This window comes from Mastigoproctus giganteus, chromosome 12, assembly GCF_048544385.1.
Source record: "Mastigoproctus giganteus isolate SK-2022 chromosome 12, ASM4854438v1, whole genome shotgun sequence".
NCBI lineage: Eukaryota > Metazoa > Arthropoda > Arachnida > Uropygi > Thelyphonidae > Mastigoproctus > Mastigoproctus giganteus.
Genome location: NC_143586.1, coordinates 59,981,893 through 60,000,664, shown reverse-complemented (window position 1 = coordinate 60,000,664; position 18,772 = coordinate 59,981,893).

Genomic DNA, 18,772 nt, shown 5'->3' with positions numbered 1-18,772 from the left:
CCCTCACCCGAGCATGCAAGACAGTCTCTACTCATGCACTACAAGTGATCACGGGCGCTCTCCCTCTTGATCTTGAGGTGATTCGCAATGGCATGCTTCAGCAACTCAGACGTGGCAAAGTCACAACCTTCCAGGACCACACTACGGACCCGGCTAATAACTGTAATGTTGAGAAATACAGGCTGCAAACGTACTTGACATCGATATGGCAACAACGCTGGACGATTTCTGACAAAGGAGACATCACGCGAAGGTTCTTTCCGAACTTGCAAAAGGTGTACCCAAAATATCCGACATGGCTCTGCCCTGGTCTCCACGTCACCTACCTTCTCACAGGACATGGAGCTATCCGCCACAAGCTACACCTCTTTGGACTGACAGATAACCCAGCCTGCGCATGTGGTTCCCTCGAGACCTGGGACCACCTGCTACACGAGTGTGAACTGTACGAAGATCTGCGTGGACACCTCATCACACGAGTCCAGTTCAACCCCAAAAATCAGGAGCACTACCTACTGGAGGATGAGGGAACCTACAATGCGCTAACCAACTTTGCTCAGTGCCTCTTTGTAAGACGCCAGACTCTTCCTTTGCCAGAAAATCTAGGACAACTAGGATAAATACAACAACAATCACAACAAATGATGAACCAAGATAAAACTGGACTGTGCCTGAACTGCACTCTCCCAAATACTGACCGATGGAGGACACCGATTCCATTTGAGAACTGTTAACCAAACGCATTGACTACAATCGGACCTTCGGGAGTCCACCCTGACTGTGACTGAAGCCTATCCTACTGAATATCCACCAGTGGATGGACCTGGATCCCACGAGTAACTACTTAATAAAAGACCAAGCATGATCTGAACAAATGTCATACAGACCTGGACTGAAAACCTGGACAGAGATATCTTCACTCCACTCCTGGGAATACCAAATGGGGCAGCCCTGACGCCTTGGCGCCCGACTGAAGCCACCCCACATGTATGCCCTGTTGGCAAATAGGCCAGCTCTCTTGCCTGGCCTACTTTCTACCCTTCCCTGGCGGGGGATGAGGGGACAGCCCTGCTGTCACCTCCCCTTCTCGCCACCCCTTCTTTTCCTTCTGGTGGGGCATGGGCATGCCCCACTGTAAACTGGAGTTGTCTTCCCTATCGGCTCCATACTTCTATCTCCCCCCCCAGTCTTCAGTCTCCCTCCCCACTCTACCTGCACGCTAGTGAACGCCCCACACAATCTAATTTCCACAAGTGAAAATCAATTTAGCCCAACATTTCTTTTGACCTCCTAGCACTTCCTCCTCAACGTGATCACATTTTTATTTATTTATTTTTATTTTATTTTATTTTATTATTTTTTTTTATTTTATTTATTTTTTTTATTTTTATTTATTATTATTTTTTTTTTATTTTATTATTATTTATTTATTTATTTATTTTTTTATTTTTTATTATTTTTTTTTTTTTAAGGTCCTAGCCACTGAAATCTCAGGAAATTAGGTGGCAGGACCTGCCAGAGTGAACTATATTCAAGTGGATACCTGGTCTGCCTCCACGGGGCGAAAGTGGGGCAACGTCGGGCCTCAGTAGAGGTCTGGCGGCTAAATGACCAGATGAACAACGGTACAAGGCATCACACATATACAAAGTCCATACACTTTTAAATCTCTGGCTTTTCCAGTAAACTGGTTCACATACAATGTAACCTACGCGGAGATGGGGGGAACCCCTGGTGCCGCTTGACCCTAAACACACTTTACACTTTACACTTTATTTCACTACAAACCCAGCAAACACCATCAAAGAAGAAAAAAAAGCGCCTTGCAGTCTCCCTTCTTAACGCCTGGCAAAACAGATGGAATACCACCCCCAAAAGGTTCCATCACTAAAAAAGTCTTAGCTGAAATAGCCCAGATCTCCCCTAAAGCTCCAGCATGGTACAGCCCAGGGTTATATACCACTTTCCTGATTACAGGCCATGGATCCATAAATCGCAAACTTGCCTCTATGAACATCGTGGATGACCCTCGCTGTCTTTGTGGTGAAAACGAAGACTGGGATCACCTATTCTATGTTTGCCCGCCCTACGAGGACCTGCGAACATTGCTCATATCAAAAATACATGCCTTGCCTCGAGGAAATGAACATTTTCTGATCAATGAGGAAGACCAGTACCACGCTTTCTCTGCCTTCGCCCATGATCTCTTCACCAGAAGAAGATCACTGGTACAACATCCTGGAACTGATGCATATTGATCAACACCCTTTTCTCATATACTGAACATCTTCACCTAGATTGTGACCACTTCTAACTACTGGACTTGACACTCAGGTCGCTTGAATTGTTTCATCCGTGTCTCTCTTGATACGTGATTGTCTTCCCACACTCTCGAGGGGCCTCTTCTTCCACTTCCGCTTAGGTGAGAGAATTTCCACCCAACCTGTGGAGGATGCCTTCCCTTACATCCTCCGTCGCTCTGTCTATACCTCCTTTCCTTTACCCTCTCCAGTACATCCTGTACTCCCTGAACCCTATTATTTTATTTATTTTATTTTATTTTATTTATTTATTTTTTTTACTTGGTCTCTTTCCAGGAAGCTCAGGTGACCTGGAGGAGACTAGCCAGAGAATTATGGGCAGCCTGGCTACCTCCTAGTGGTGTGTGCGGGCAACGTGGGGTCTCATCAGGGGCCCTGCGGCCAAAAGCCAGGACACCCAACAGCACATTCAACACAAAAAATTTTTCTGGCTTTCACAGTGATACTGATTGTCTCCACAGAATATATATGGCGCAGATGTGGGAAACCACCGGAGGCGCCTTTCCCCCAACGCTATGCACACTATGCACACTATATGCATCGTGTCTCATGGTGGAACCTTCGAGCATCTGTTGTAACATCATGAAATGCATCCATCTCGTACTCCATTGTTAATATTATGTCAAATAAATGTTTACCACTAATTACTGTCTTGTGTCATTGCTGCTTCTTGTGCCTCTGCTACTACTTTCCCGTGACATTTCCAGTTATGGGTTCCTATGCGATTTGCATTCCTTTAGATGTTACCTATCTCCCCTAAAGGTTTGTACCAATATTTTTGAGACACTCTGCATAGTCAGGTCAAGTCGGTGGTTATAATAAATAAATAAAAATAAATCTATATATACATATAGTGATTATTTAATGATCGATTGCGTGGGAAGAGATCTTGAACTCTAAAATGTGAGCGAAAAGTAATTTGGACAAAGTTAGATTTTGACGTGTGGGGTGTATGCTAGCATGAAGATAGGGGAGGGAGACTGAAGGCTGGGGAGAAAGACAGAAAGATGGGGTCAATAGTGAAGACGACCCCAATCAGATGTCAGTGGGGCATGCCCATGTCCCCCCAGAGAGAGAGAGAGAAAAAGGAGGGTGGCGAGGAGGGGACAGGAGGCCTCTCAGCCTCCCAGCCAAACAGGGAGGCTAAAGTGGGCCAGACAAACGAATTGGCACAGATCGCCAATAAGGCTCGGTGACAATATACTTGTTATTCGGTGTTTGGTCCAGTCCGTGACTGTCACGTAGTAGCAATATGTCTGCTTTTGGTCAGTTCCTTGGGTCATGTCCATGGGTCTTGCCTGTGGTTTTCACATCCAGGGTCTGGTCCAGCCCAATCAATGTTTATCTTTAATGTGATGTGGTCCTGTCCTAAGTAGTTTGGTTCAGTTGGCTGAGTGTCCATCCATGGAAATTTTATAGTGGTTTACATGGCCAGGTTATTCACAGTTGGTTTGGTAGATTCCGGTGATCTTTGGTGGTTTTCGGTGATTTTTGCTGGTTTCGTTGAGAGAGTTAGCTATGGTTTACGTTGGTTGTGGTTGCTGGAATTGTGGCACAGGGAAGGTTCGTCTTCTGTCAAAGAGGTCCTGTGCATATTTTGTTACTGCCCTGTAATTACCCTCCTCCTCCTCCAGTATACGATCCTCTTGGTTCTGTAATACATATTGGATTTCAGTGATAAGACAGCATCATAGGTCGTCATACAAATGACAGTGTTCCATAAGATGCTCCCATGTTTCTATCATTCCACAATAGCATAAGGGAATGTCACTGAGTCCAAAGTTTTATAGTTTATGTCTGATGGCGCCATGACCAGTAAGCTGGTACGTAACCAGCAGTCCTGGGGAGAACCAGTGGGGATATTCCGGGTAGACGCCTTGTATTATTGGCACGAATTTCCGTGTAATTTGTCCTTTTGATGAATTCTCCCAGCGTGTTTGCCAGATTTGTTGAAGATATAAGTGGTGAATCTCCTCTTCTCTGTTTTACGGTCATTGGTTAAGTCTAGTGTGAAATCTTGAGAGGTAGCAGTTTTGCCTATTGAAAGGTTGTAGAGGAGGCCACAGGAAACTATCTCGAGGTCCAAGGGAAGGGCTCCCATAAGGACCTGAAGTGCACGAGTGCTGACTGTGTTGCAGGCTCGGGAGATCATGAGCCGGATGTATCTCTGTACAGGTTCAAGCTTTCTTCTGTTTGTTGCAGTTGTCGCTTTTTTTATACAGACTCCCGATGCATACAGGGGCAGAAAGACAGTTTTGTTGAAGAGGGCAAGAGTCTTTTTCCTCAGATCCCAGTCATTACGGGTGATTCTTGCAAAGAGAGAGAGTGGAGAAATTTCTAATTATGTTCCGGAGGTAGTTTATATGGGGGGGGGGGGGGTGAAGGATAAATTTCTGTCTAGAATGACACAGAGGTGCTTCATTTCTGTTGAGCTTGATAGTGGTCCCCTTTACTGTACTTTGATTTGATGTGCAGGGTCTCCCGGAGTAGGATCGAGGTTGTTTATATCAGCCCATTGTGGTAGGGTGGCAAGCGCCCAGTTTGCTGAATTTTCCAAATTTGCTCTGCTGTCCTCGGCCAGCATCAGAATGAGGTCGTCTGCGTAGGCTTGGGATGTGACACTTCCGAGATTGAGATTTAGAAATCCGTCCAGGACCACGTTCCAAAGAAATGGGCCCAGAACGGAGCCTTGTGGGCTTCCTGTGTAAATTGATCTTGTTACTGTGCAGTATGGAGTAGTGACTTGGACAGATCTGTTGGATAGACACGTACTTATGCACTTAAATGGGTTGATTGGAAGTTTCGCCCTCCGGAGCTTGCCGAGGACGCTTGGCCACCAGAGGATGTCAAACGCACCGGCGAAGTCGATTGCAATGACGAGGAAGCATTTCCGATCTGTTGTTGTGGCAGCATTGACAATGGTTTGCATCAGTGTCCTTTCCGGAAGCCGAACTGATTCGAGGACTTTAGACCTGTATTTGAATAGTGGTTTCCTATCCTATTTCTTAGCAGGTGTTCTCGCAGTTTGCTGAGTACTGTCGGGAGTGCTATGATCGGTAGGACCCCGGGAGGTCCTGCCACTTTGATGGATTTTTTAGGATTAGTAAGAGCGTTGCAACCCCCAAAAGAAGTTGCCTTCTTTTAGGCATTTGTTGTATAGTTTTAATATTTCCTCCTGAATGGTCTCGACTGTCTTCTTATTAATCTCTGGTTCTAAGAGATCTTACCCTGGGGACTTCTTGTTCCTCAGCTTGGCAGCCGCAATCTCCAGCTCAATCCTGGTGGAGGGTTCCTCTTCCTGTGTTGTTGTGTAGGAGATATTTTGTTGGCAAAGCTGTGTTTGCTCCAGGGTGGATGGATTCAGATGTTCTGGAAACATGCATCTAAGATGTTGTTAATTGATTCTTGCCATATCTTTGTATATTCTCCTTGCGGTTTCTTGGTTGCGGGGATGACTTCTCCTCTTGGGAGTTTGTTAGGGGTCACCCGATAGACCACTCCTCAGGGGTTATTTCCTGCAGTGGAGACTAGATGCTCCCACGTGCGTTTTCTTCTTTCTAGAATTTTGGCTGTGTATCGATTCCTTTTTGTACGATATTGCTCTCGTAGCGCTTCGACTTCTGTAGCTGGCCGGCTACATCTGGTGCGTTGGAAATTTTTCCTTCATGTATTTGCTGTCTTAGTAGTTGCAGCTCCGGACTCCACCAGGATACTGCTCCCGAAGCCAGTTTCTTCCTTTTTTATGGATTTGTCTGTAGCCTCTGTGATGAGCTTCACCAGTTCAGCTTGGTGTTGGTCTGGGCTTGATTCTTCCATTTTGAGTGTATGTGCAGTCATCGGTAAGGTTTCCTGGAATACGGGCCAATCGGCCTTTTCAATAGCATACCTCTGCTCCATTTGTCTAGGTATTGTGTTTCTGAGTATTCATCGATTAGGCTGGAACGTAATTGTTCTGTGGTCGGATGTAGACCAGTTTTCAGTGGCAGTCCAATGGGTGATGTGGTCTGTGATAGATCTGGTGGCCAGAGTAATGTCTATCGTGGTCTCCCCCATCGTACTAGAGAATGTCAGAAGATTGTTTGGCTGGTTTAGTATTGAGTAGGAGCTATTTGCAAGATACTCCTCAAGGTGCTGTCCGTTCCCCGCACCGCGTCGTTCCGGGGTTTCACTATACCATGCCGATGAACGGCAGTTAACATCAGTGCCTATGACGATTCTTGCATTTGGATGTCAGCTCCAGGCCGACTGTAGAGTGAGACTGCATAAAATTCTCCTAACGCCGTAATTATGTGGGCCCATGCAGCCCAGGGGAGATAGTAGTTTGAAAGCTTAGTTACTGTGTAATCAGGGTTTCTTATCAGGATGGCTGCCCATGGGATTTCGCCATTAGTCTGAACTATCTTGTACTTCGGGGGTATTCCCTGACCGCACTGCTGTGAGTATATGGCTCTTGTATAAGCACGATATCGATGTTTTCTTCTTTTGCTTTCTTCACTAGTTGTGCAACAACCCTTAGATATTTCTGTGTTTAGTTGGGCGAATTTTACCTTACTTTTGTTAAACTGTTTAGGGTGTACTTCCATAATCAAGCAGTAGTTGGTATGCTCCCTTTGCTTTGATGTGTACCGGGTACTTGTTGTTACCTGTTTGAGTGATCAGCTTGAATTTTTTGCACTTTACAATTTGCGCATGTTGGTGGAACTTCTTTCTTGGGGCATGCCTTGAATTCATGGCCTATCTCAGCACAGGGCCCGCATGTTGGCTGAGTTTGGGCACATGTGTGAGTGGTGTGTCCAAAATGGCCACACCGGAAACACTTGGGGACAGCCACGTGCTCGTTGTAGCGATGGCTGCTCCAGTTTATAAAAACCCTGTTGTGTTGATTGATGGTCCTCCAGGCGGCTGGCGACAGCTCTACAACCTAGTTGGTTGTACTGCCTGTTCGGGATTTAGTTTGGTATCTTGGGATTATTAGTGTTGTTGGGTCTGCATCTGGGTGTTCCTGCTGGAGATTTCTTGCATATAACTCATCGCATAGCGTGGTTGGTGTCAGGTCATTTTTGTGTTATATATAATTATGCTGGGTCCTCTTTTTTGGGGGGGCGAAGCTTTCAGAAGGGTTTGCATTCTTGGGTTTGCGATTATTTTTTTGGGAATCTTCCTGCGTTAGGGTTTCAATTATTACGCCTGTATTGCGTGTTTTCCGGACAGATTTAATTTTGGTCGTTTTGAGGTCCTCTGCTAGTTTCGTTATGACTGTTTTTTACGGCTTCGCTGGTGGCATGTACTTCTGTGGAGGTTGGTCGGAGGATGACCAAGTGCGGAGTTGGCAGTAGTGTCTTTCGTTTGGGTACAGTCTGCATTTTCATCGTTGGAGGTCCGTGTTTTGGTCCTCAGCGCTTGGGCATATGTGGGCGCACACTGTGGCATTTGGTTTGCCCCACATTCCATATATGCTTGAGCTATGTAGTGGCTCTTTCACTCTCTAAATAGGTATCCACGAGAATGGTCTCCATTTTGTTAAATATAGTTACTATCTGGGCTCTGAGTCCAGTAGAAATTCTGTTCGGGTGTTATTTGAAAATATTTTCAAGGGCTGTTTTGAGGAAGAGAGACTTCTCATATACAGTGCCCTGTGGTAGTGTAGGATCCAGTGGCAGGTCTTGCTGTTCCTTTTGTGTTGTGTTTATCTCTTGTGGCTCCCTCTCCTCAGTCTGAGAATGGGTTTCCCGTTCCAACATGTCAACTATCGGTGGTTCCAGTTCTTTTGTTTGGTCGAGAGGGCCGCGTACCGGGTGTCTTACAGGTCATTCAGTTGGTCTCTTAAGATCTGAATTTCTTCAGTTTGTTTTGATTGCTGGGAACCCTTGATTTTTTTACATTTTCCCCTCCATTCCATTACAAATCGGATTAGCGAGAATGTTCGAATGAGCGAGAAACTATTGATAGGATTGATTGGGGTTTTTAGAATACTAGCAAATAATGCCCACTACAAGTTCGTGGGTGTATTTTGTCGTTACTGGTGTGCGTTTGAAGATATGGGCTATCCACCTCTATCACTTTTGGGGGGGAGGGAAACATCCAGGTGCTGAAATGCCCTTAGAGCGGTAGAGCTGGTTCCCTATGAGCTTTCTGGGTTTCCCCCAGGTAGGTAGTAGATGTCAGAGTGCCCAGCACATGCATGACGTACCCAGGGTATCCCAGCAGAACATCACCCAAAGCATGGCACCACTGCCACCATCTTGTTTTCATCCCACGGTGCTTCCAGGCACCATTACGTCCCCAGGTACACGGCGCACACGTTCACGGTCATCCACATGGTGCAACAGGAAACGTGATTCATTGGACCAGAAGACCTTCTTCCAATCACTCAAGGTCCAGTTCTGATGCTCGTTTGGGCACTGTGGGTGGTGTCGCCAGCAAACCGTTGTTGGCTGGGCACTCAGAGCGGCCTGCGGCTACGCAGCCCCTTTTCAGCAGGGTTCGATATACTGTGTGTTGTGACATATTACTCCTATCACTAGTATTCCAATTACCGGCGAGTTGCACCACAGTCGCTCTTCTGTTGCCACGTACCATACGCGAGAGCCTTCGCTCACCTCGAGCATCGATAAGCTGCGGTCGTTCGACGCCTCGCCGGTAGTTCATGGGTTTCCTTGCTCGGACCACTTTCAGGAGGTACTAACCACGGCGGACGTGAGCATCCCACCAGCCATGCCTTTTCAGATAAGCTCTGATCGCGTCGTCTTGCCATTACAATTTGGCCTTTGTCAAACTTGCTTAAGCCCGCTGCCTTTCCCATCTGAAGAACAAGAGTAACACTGATTAACGGAGCTCAGTATCAGGTGTTTTTTATACCGTGTGCCAACATACCCCGTAATTCTGCTGCTGCACTTGCTTCAATTTGCATAAATAACAACTCGGTGGTCATAATGTTTTGGCTCATTGGTGTATCTAGTTATATTAAAGAACGCGGTAAAGGAAGTAAGCAAACGTTTAGCCTTAATTATGAGAGAATCCTTGGACTCAGGGTACGTCCTACAAAGTCGAGATGTGCAAATGTATCCTCATTTCCCAAAGGGGAATCTAAGGATGATACGAGTAATTACAGACCAGTTAGTTTAACTTCGAATCTAGCTCAGACTACACACCTGAGGGAACACAAATTCAAACTGAAGAATGACACCTGAACAATAGGTGTATGTGCGAAACATTGTCTAAAGCCAGTGGGTGGTTGATAGGTGGAGCAAACTGACATCTGTTGTTTTGGAAGTTGATAGCTTAAATAAATTAAACGAAAAATTAGATAAACTACTGGAGGATTCATTAATCACAAGACACCTCCAGTTTCACAGATGAAACAGGTGTCTTTTGATTTTTTTGGACGCTCTATAAGCTTGCTTTCTTGCATAATTTGCTACTGCTAATAGATTAACAATAGCTGCATTCAGAAGTGAAAGTGATTCTTGCCCTGCTTCTACTGGAACAAACGGCAGCCTGAAGCAAGGTACCGTGGATTTGAGGTACTGCTGGGAGTAATCATGGAAGAAATAAATACATGGGCTGTGTTAGGGTAACTAATAGTAAGAATAGCTTGTTGTTGTAATAAGGATTTAACAGCATCAGCATGTAAGGTCGTATTGTTCCTTATCTACTGTCTGTAAATTGCATATTCTGTGGTGGATTTTCTGGTTTTCTAGACGAAAAGCCCGAGCTTCCGGTAAAAAAACCATGCCACTCTCTCTCCAGAGACAAAGTAACTGAGCCACATTGGGAAAAAGGCCCAGAAAAAATCATTGCCTCATCGCTGGCCCTTGGAACTGATCGCTTTTCCACCCAGTGTGGGGAGGATGGCTATCCTACAGTGCTTCCCACAAGGGCGCAAGAACAAGTTCTTGTTATTGGCGTTTAATAGTGTGAGCAGCTAAGGCTATATTGCTCTGTGTATATCTTCTGTAAATTGCATGTGTTCTGTGGTCGATTTGTTTGCTGGATGAAAAACCCGAGTTTACGGGAGAAAAACCATTCTATCTTCATTTGAGACCGACTAACTCAGCGGCGTTGTTAAGGATGCCCAAAAATACCTAACGTCAGCGATTGGGTTCGAACTCGGGCCTTTTACATCCAGTAAGGCTGGGAAGGCAATTCTACCAACTGTGCTACCCATGAGGTCAGCAAGAACAAGTTCATGTATACCAATTATAGTAGCATAGTAAATAAATTTGAAATACTGGTGAGGACATTACATGTGGGCTTTTTGTGATATCAGAGAAGTCGTATCAGACATATAAGTGATGGAGAAGTTGAATATGGGGAGTACAATATGTACAAAAAAAATTACTTAAAAAATAAATATACATATAATTAAATTTCAAAGTCCAAACTTCATCGCAAAGAACTACATCTGTTCAGTCTGTTGGAAAGTTAGCAAGAAGCTGCAGAGAACAGAAATGCCAGCACAAGGAGCTGGAGTTGTAGTGGATATAGTACTCATGTCTCTACCAAAGCAAAGCATTTCAGAAAGATTGTGGTAATTCGGCACTACACCATACATTACCAACCCAAGGCTTCCAGATGCAGACCTCATCCGCCTAAGAAATACTGCAGTTGCAAAGGCTTGGAAAGCCAAGTTCTGTTTACCCACTAGAACCGTCTCGCAGCCTTCTGCCATAAGATTGAGATTACTCACACAAGATGCCAATTCAATTCATGCTGTACTCCCCAGTTGTACATACATAATATGTTCCCATGATTCTCTTTTGCCACAATAGCAACTAGATCTTTCAGCAATTCCTAAATCATGCCACTTTGCATTGATTGAACCACAAGGAGTCAATAAGAACATAGTTTGTTAGTTTGGTGCAAGCCACGTGAACTTTATAGACGCTGCATTTCTTAAATCTGGGAAAAAACTTTTGTGTAATCCGCCCTTTATCACACACTCCAAAGCTCCTGACTTTTACCAGAGCTTCCGAGATTCTTGCCTTTTCCTTCCTGGGATCTGCCAAGATGTCCACCTCATATTCAGAAAAGAACAGGGAATTCCACAGTGGACGAAGTAAGCCAACGCACAATACACCAAATGCAGATTGATAGGCAATTTTCCAGTCACAACCTGCAATGCTGGGGTAGACAGTTCTGCATGCATTGCATATTCTAAGGAGCATTATTCGTTGAATGGAACCGAACTTTCTAGTAAATAACTTTTCCACTTACAGGCTCAGACCAAATTTGTATCATACATTACCAAGGGGATAAATACACATTCATATAACAAGTTCAGCACCTTACCTTTTATTCCCCAGCCAATTCCAGTGATTCGAGCAATAATCCCAATGAGAAAATCCTTACCTTTACTGAATATGTAACATGTGAGTTGAAAGTCAAAGATCAGTCGAACCTAATGCTTAGGAAACAAAGTAGAACATCATTATAGCAGTCTAATTTTTGACAAACATTGTAACATGAACAAAGGCAGTAAAGATATTTTAATTGCCTTGCCGATTTTAGGGTGGACCCATTCATTCTCACAACTGTGGGTCTTCTAGCCAAAAAATGACCCTTAAAAACCATTTTCCTTTTGGTTCCTGATACATTCAGTTTATGTAACCTACACCAGTTATTAAGTTCAAGCAAAATCTATTATGACTTGGTTTCTAGTTGCATCCATGATATCTAGTTGCAATAAGCAGCACATGATCATCAGAATATGCCACCACATCTGTATACGCAGCATCCTCCAAAACTAGATTCTACATTAGTGGTCCAAAAACCGATCCATGTGGGCATCCCCTGGTCCTCTCGTACAATAGAACCGATGACTTAACAGCCACTGTACAGTGCGTGAAGTAATCATTTACCAACCTCAAGCTCTTAGTGGAACAGCCTGCAAGTTGCAACATCGTAAGAACACTGCTCAATTGAATGGAATCAAAAGCCCTCAAAGTCAATGGATTCCGAGGACATACTGTTTAAGCCTAATATATAGTCCCACAGTCCGAAGCGAATCTTGTTCCACGACCTGGAGTTAACCCATATTGTCTGCCAGACCAGTGTAAGTTTTTTTTTTCAGTATAATCAGTAATGTCTCACCAGCATTCTTTCAAACACCTTTCCTATTCCAGGGAGGGGGGCAATACATTGGTAGGGGCTCATATCTGGTATGGGCTTGTCACACCCAGGGTCATTAGCTGGATATCTTCATTCTTCTCTTTCTTGGTGATTCCTTTCTACTTCTTTTCTCTCAGGGTAATTCAGAATTTTGGCTGGTGCAGCATAAGCCTTAGGCTTCCTTGCACCATATGGCTAATAATAAGACCGTGGATCATTCTTTTGCCTAAATGGTCACTTCAATATCATCTTTAATTAGGTATTACTCCATGGTAATGGAAAGACCCCATCCAACAGGCATATAGACTTCAAGGATCCCTGGTATCAGTCGTTGAACCCATTTAATGACCTCTCCTTCAATGAGGTCCATCCCTGGGTATTTATTTTTCCTTATACACTGTACCGCATCACAGAGTTCAATCAGGCTAAAGGGATCCTTGCGTACCCCAGAGCAAGAATGATTAAGCCTTTTCATCATCTTGCTCAGAGATAGTGTCTCCAATCACAATCCAAAGGCGCCTCCATAGGCAGGAGCAGCAGTGCGTTGCACATGCTTCTTGATTAGACCGGGGTTCGAGCCCGTGACCACCAAATACGGAGGATGCGGAAAGGTCAGGGAATGACCACTGCATATCCCAGGAGCAATATGGCATTAGTTGCTAATGCTCCTAAAAACCAAATAACAAAACAATCCAAAATCGTAGACTTTCTCTCCAACTTGTACTTTCCTAATCAACACCTCTGATAGAGTATGCCGTATCTGCATTATATGTCTTGCCACTACATAGCACATATACAATCCCCATGGGTTCTCATTGTCCACTGTTCTAACCGTTCTCTAGGTGGTTAATTTTGATTTAGCTATCATACATGTATGTACTCCGATCCTCCACTTTAAGGGCATTAACTTATCCTCCCCATTGTTGCGCTGACTCCTTCGGTACATTTTCCGCGATTTATCAACTTTCTTCCGAAGTTGGCTTAACTCACTAAACCACCATTTAACCAGAATCCTATTAGTTCTTTTGCTTCATAGATGTGCTGGAAGCCTCAAAGAGAGAGAGCACCAAAGTAAGTCTACTGCATTCTCTCCCGACATCTGACTGAATGTCCCAACGCCGTTTCCCAAAACGGAGACGAATATGTTCAAGCCTATTCCACTTTGCATTTTTGATAGCAAATCGTCGTAACTGTTCCTGAGATGGAGCTAATTTTGTCCCTAACAGAAATTACAATGGGCTGATGATCAGAGGAGACCCAAATCTGCTCTTAATCGGCAATCGTCCATGACACCAGCTGCCTTTACGTTACAGATTGTCAATTCAATATTTGATACTCAATTAACAGTGAAGAAAGTACTGTATGGATTTGCTAGATTTTGTAAGCAATATACAAACCAAGAATTCATCTAGTTGACGACCACAATCGTTTGTAATTCTATCAAACCACGATGCTGATCTTGTATTAGAATCCATGCTACACAGTATGTACAAAAAGCAAATTATGATATTAGGGTCTCCTGTAAATTACATCTACCCATATATTTATTTTCTGTAAATTCCATGTGTTCTCTGGTTGATCTGCCTGTTTACTGGACGAAAAATTCTTGCTATATACACCTGAGACCGACTCAGTCACAGAGTGAAAAAAGCCCACTAAAGTTCCTCACATCATCGACGGGATTCGAATCCAGGTCTCCCCCCCCCCCCCGCGCGCGATGATAATACTGTGCTACCCGCGCAGACACAATATGTATATTTGTTGATTGGCAGACCCCAGGGTTTCAGACATCAGCTAACACAATGTGTACACATGTGTACTGTATCGGGGTGGTCCCTAGGCATATGCACATCTCCACCTAGAACTCATTTTAAAAAGTAATACTGCTAAATGGGCATGATGTGAAAGAGGCGAAGAATGAAATTTGAAACAGAGAGAGAGAGAGAGAGAAAAAAAAAAAAAATATATATATATATATAATAAATAATATGTATATGTATTTAATATAGTTAAATTTATTTAATTTCATTGAGTGTAATTTAATAATTTAGTTGATTTAAAATAGGACAGTAAATAAGTCAGTATTTCAAGGATTGTTTGTGTGTCAGGCCTCTTAGCCACCAGGGAGCAGCCAACCCCTGGGCAGCTGCTACCTGGGGCCCGTCGATGTCACTAGGAGCCGGGCCTGGGTCTATTGTTAAACTGTTGTGCGAGAAGCACAAATCCCGCACCACCCACCGGAGGTTGTGCAATACCGGTGGGTGCCTGCAATCCCGCTGCCAGGTTGCCCAGACCTGGGAGCCCGCGAAAAAAAAAAAAAAAAAAGTGGACCAGATGGTTGAGTAAAGTTAATTTACCTTACAACTGGCTCTTGCCCTGTAGTATAGTTTACAATTTATATTTAGATTAGTTTAGATTTAATTTGCTTGATCTAATGGCTAAACTTAGTATAGATCAAGAACAAGGAAATTATATTATACTGAACTTCAGTAATGCAATGAGGACAACACAGCAATAAACACCAATAGAAAGACCAATAGACCAACAGAAAGACCAATAGATTGACAGTAGCCACTGGCAGAGGTGAAAGAGATAGTAGTAGTAGTAGTGGCACATGATGCAAGAAAGCAAGTGTAGGAGCTTATGCAGCATCAGCCAAAAAAAAAAAAAAAAAAAAAAAAAAAAAACACCATTCCCTCCAAATACCTGTCCAGTTCCTCCTTAAATTTATTTAACCTATCAACTTCCACAACGACAGATGGAAGTTTGTTCCAGCAATTAACCAACCGCTGGCTAAAGGCAAATTTCCGCACATCTATTCTACATCTGTCCTTTCTTAATTTGAACTTATGTCCCCGTAGGTTCGTAATCTGAACAAGTGGAAGGATCCCATCAGAATTCAGCGTGCTCAACCCATTCAAGGCCTTATAGACCTCAATCAGATCACTGTGCAGGTGCCTAGTCTCCAGCCACTGCAATTTGCAGAACTTAAGCTTCTCTTGGTAAGAGAATCCCTTCATTCCCCTCACCAATCGTGTTGCTCTTCTCTATACACGCTCAAGCAAATCTACATCCTTCCTAAAATGAGGCCTCCACACCTGTACGCAGTACTCAAGGCGTGGCCTGACCATTGCCTTATACAGAGGGACAATCACCTCCTTTTCCCTGCTAGCAAAATTCCTATATATCATTGACAAAACCCCATGACCCGCCCTAGCAGCCTGTCTGCACTGCTCAGAAAACTTCATATCTGACTGCACAATTACTCCCAGGTCTTTTTCATTTTCTACCACCTTAAGTGTAGTACCACACAGTTGGTACGTTTCTCTGGGGTTACTTCTCCCCATATGCAGTACTTTGCATTTGTCAAGGTTGAACTTCAGTTGCCACTTCTTAGCCCATCTGCCCAAATTATCTAGATCCTGTTGCAGTAGCACACTGCCATTACTGTCATTAACAACCCTGCCAACCTTTGTGTCATCTGCAAACTTCGACATTAAGCCTGATATACCTTCATCAATATCATTGATAAATACACAAAACAACAGTGGACCCAACACCGAACCCTGTGGGACTCCACTAATAACATTAGTCCACGAAGAGCAGCACCCACTGTAGCAACTTACCCTTAATACCATTCTGCTCCAATTTGTACAGTAGTCTTCCATGCGCAACAGTGTCAAAAGCTTTCCTGAAATCCAAGTATATGATATCAAAATTATTTTTTGCATCCAGTTCCTTTGTGACCACATCATAATAACCAATCAAATTTGTCAGACAAGACTTTCCCATAACAAACCCATGCTGTGTTTGAATTATTGCTGCAGTCTTGTCTAGATGATCCTGCAATGCATCTTTAACCAGTGACTCCATTATTTTACCCGGAACAGAAGTTAAACTAACTGGTCTGTAATTACTCGTGTCACCCTTCGATCCACCTTTGTGAATTGGGGACACATTTGCACATCTCCAGTCCGTGGGAACCTCCCCTGATTCCAAGGATGCTCTCATAATTATGGCTAAGGGTTTGCTTAGTTGCTTTGCCGCCTCCTTTAAAATAACTGGATAGATCCCATCCACCCCAGGTGCCTTTCTTATGTTTAAACTTCAACAATTTCTCCTCCACTTTGCTCTCAGTTATTACAAAATCATTAAGCACACTGCTACAATTTGATAACCTTCTTCCATTTTCAAACTGTAATAATTCCTCACGTGTGAATGTAGATGCAAAATACTCATTCAGTTTGTTTGCTATCTGAGCAGGATCATCAACAGTCGAACCATCGATGTCAAGTGGACCAATCATATTCATCCCCTTCCTTTTAGAGTTTATATTAGTAAAGAAATGCTTGCTGTTTTTCTTAGCATCTTTTGCCAAAGATTTCTCGTAATCCGCCTTCGCCAGCCGAACCTCCTTTGTGACCTGATTACAGACTAGCTTATATCTGCCACAGGCTTCTGCGTCACCTGATAATTTATATGCATCCCATGCATTTTTCTTCTCTGTCACGAGTCTCATTAGTTCATTTGATAACCATTTAGGCCTAAACCTTGAACGATATTTCTTAATCGGTATATAAAGTCTAGTAGCTTCCACGATTAATTCCTTGAATGCTTCCCACTTAGAATTTACTGTTTGTAACATCGTCAGTTGATCCCACTGTACAGAATTTAAAAACTGTCTGAGACCACTGTACTCCCCTTTACGGAAGCAAAAACCCTTTCCTTTACCCCTGATGGTAGTTACCTCTTTGAGTAAATCCCACTTCAGCACACTGTGATCACTGCCACCTAGTGGTTCCTTTTTCTGCAAATTCTTAATACACGAATGTTCACTGCTGATAACCAGATCAAGAGTGTTACTTTCTCTGGTTGCCTCTCGAACATGCTGCTGCAGAAAACAATCATCCAATAAATCCACAAAAGTCTGACTTTTGTGGATTTATTGGATGAGATTCGTTTGAGATTCTTGCACTGCTTCTATTAGAATGAGCAGAAGCCTGAAAAACATGATGCATATTATTTCAGAGACTGCTGGGAGCCATTGCGGTACAAGTAAACACATGGGTTGTGTTAGGGTAGCTAAGAATAGAAACAGGTGCAGGTATACTTGTGTGTACACCAATGCTAGGAGTTTAGTAAATAAATTTGATGAATTTCAGGTATTGCTCAAAACATCAAAGGCAGATATTGTTGGGATATCAGAGACGTGGTGTCACACAGATATAAGGGATGCAGAACTGCAATTTGGGGAGTACAACATCTACAGAAAGGATAAACAGGATAGGAAGGGGGGAGGGGTTATGCTATTAGTTAAGAAACACATAAAAACCAAGTGAATCCAGTCGACATCGCTGGACAGTGCAGCGTTGAGTCAGTTTGGTGTGACATAAGCATTGGGAGATCAAAATTGAGAGTAGGAGTGTGCTATAGGCCTAATGACTCTGATGAGTATAATAAGGAACTGTACAGGGAAATAGAGTGGGCCAGTAAATCAGAGAGTCTTATAATGGGAGATTTTAATTTCCCAGATATTGACTGGAATTTGGGGGCTGGTTACTCACGAACTAGAAGGGCTTTTGTGGATTTATTGGATGATTGTTTTCTACATCAGCATGTTCGGGAGGCAACTAGAGGGAGTAATACTCTTGATTTGATTATCAGCAATGTTTGTGTGATTCTTCATGCATTAAGAATCTGCAGATAAATGTGCAGATGGCAGTGATCACAGTGTGCTGAAGTGGTGGCAGTGACCACAGTGTGCTGAAGTGAAATTTACTCAAAGAGGTAACTACCATTAGGGGTAAAGGGAAGGGTTATTGCTTCCGTAAAGGCGACTACGATGGACTGAGACAGTATTTAAATTCTATACAGTGGGACCAACTGATGATGTTACCAACAGCAAATTCAAAATGGGAAGCATTCAAAGAACTTATCTTGGAAGCTACTAGGCTTTACATACCAACTAAGAAATATTGTTCAAGGTTTAGGCCAAAATGGATGTCAGATGAACTAATGAGGCATATGCAGAGAAGAAAAATGCATGGGATACTTACAAATTAACACATGACACAGAAGCCTATGATAGATACAAGTTGATATGCAACCAAGTTACAAAGGAGGTTAGGCAGGCGAAGGCAGATTACAAGAAATCCTTGGCAAGGGATGCAAAGAAAAACAGCAAAGAGTTCTTTACTTATGTAAACTCTAGAAGGAAGGGGATGAATCAGATTGGTCCACTTGATATTGATGGGTCAACTGTTGATGACTCTGCTCAGGTAGCTAACAAACTAAATGAATATTTTGCATCGACATTCACACATAAGGAGTTATTCAGCAAG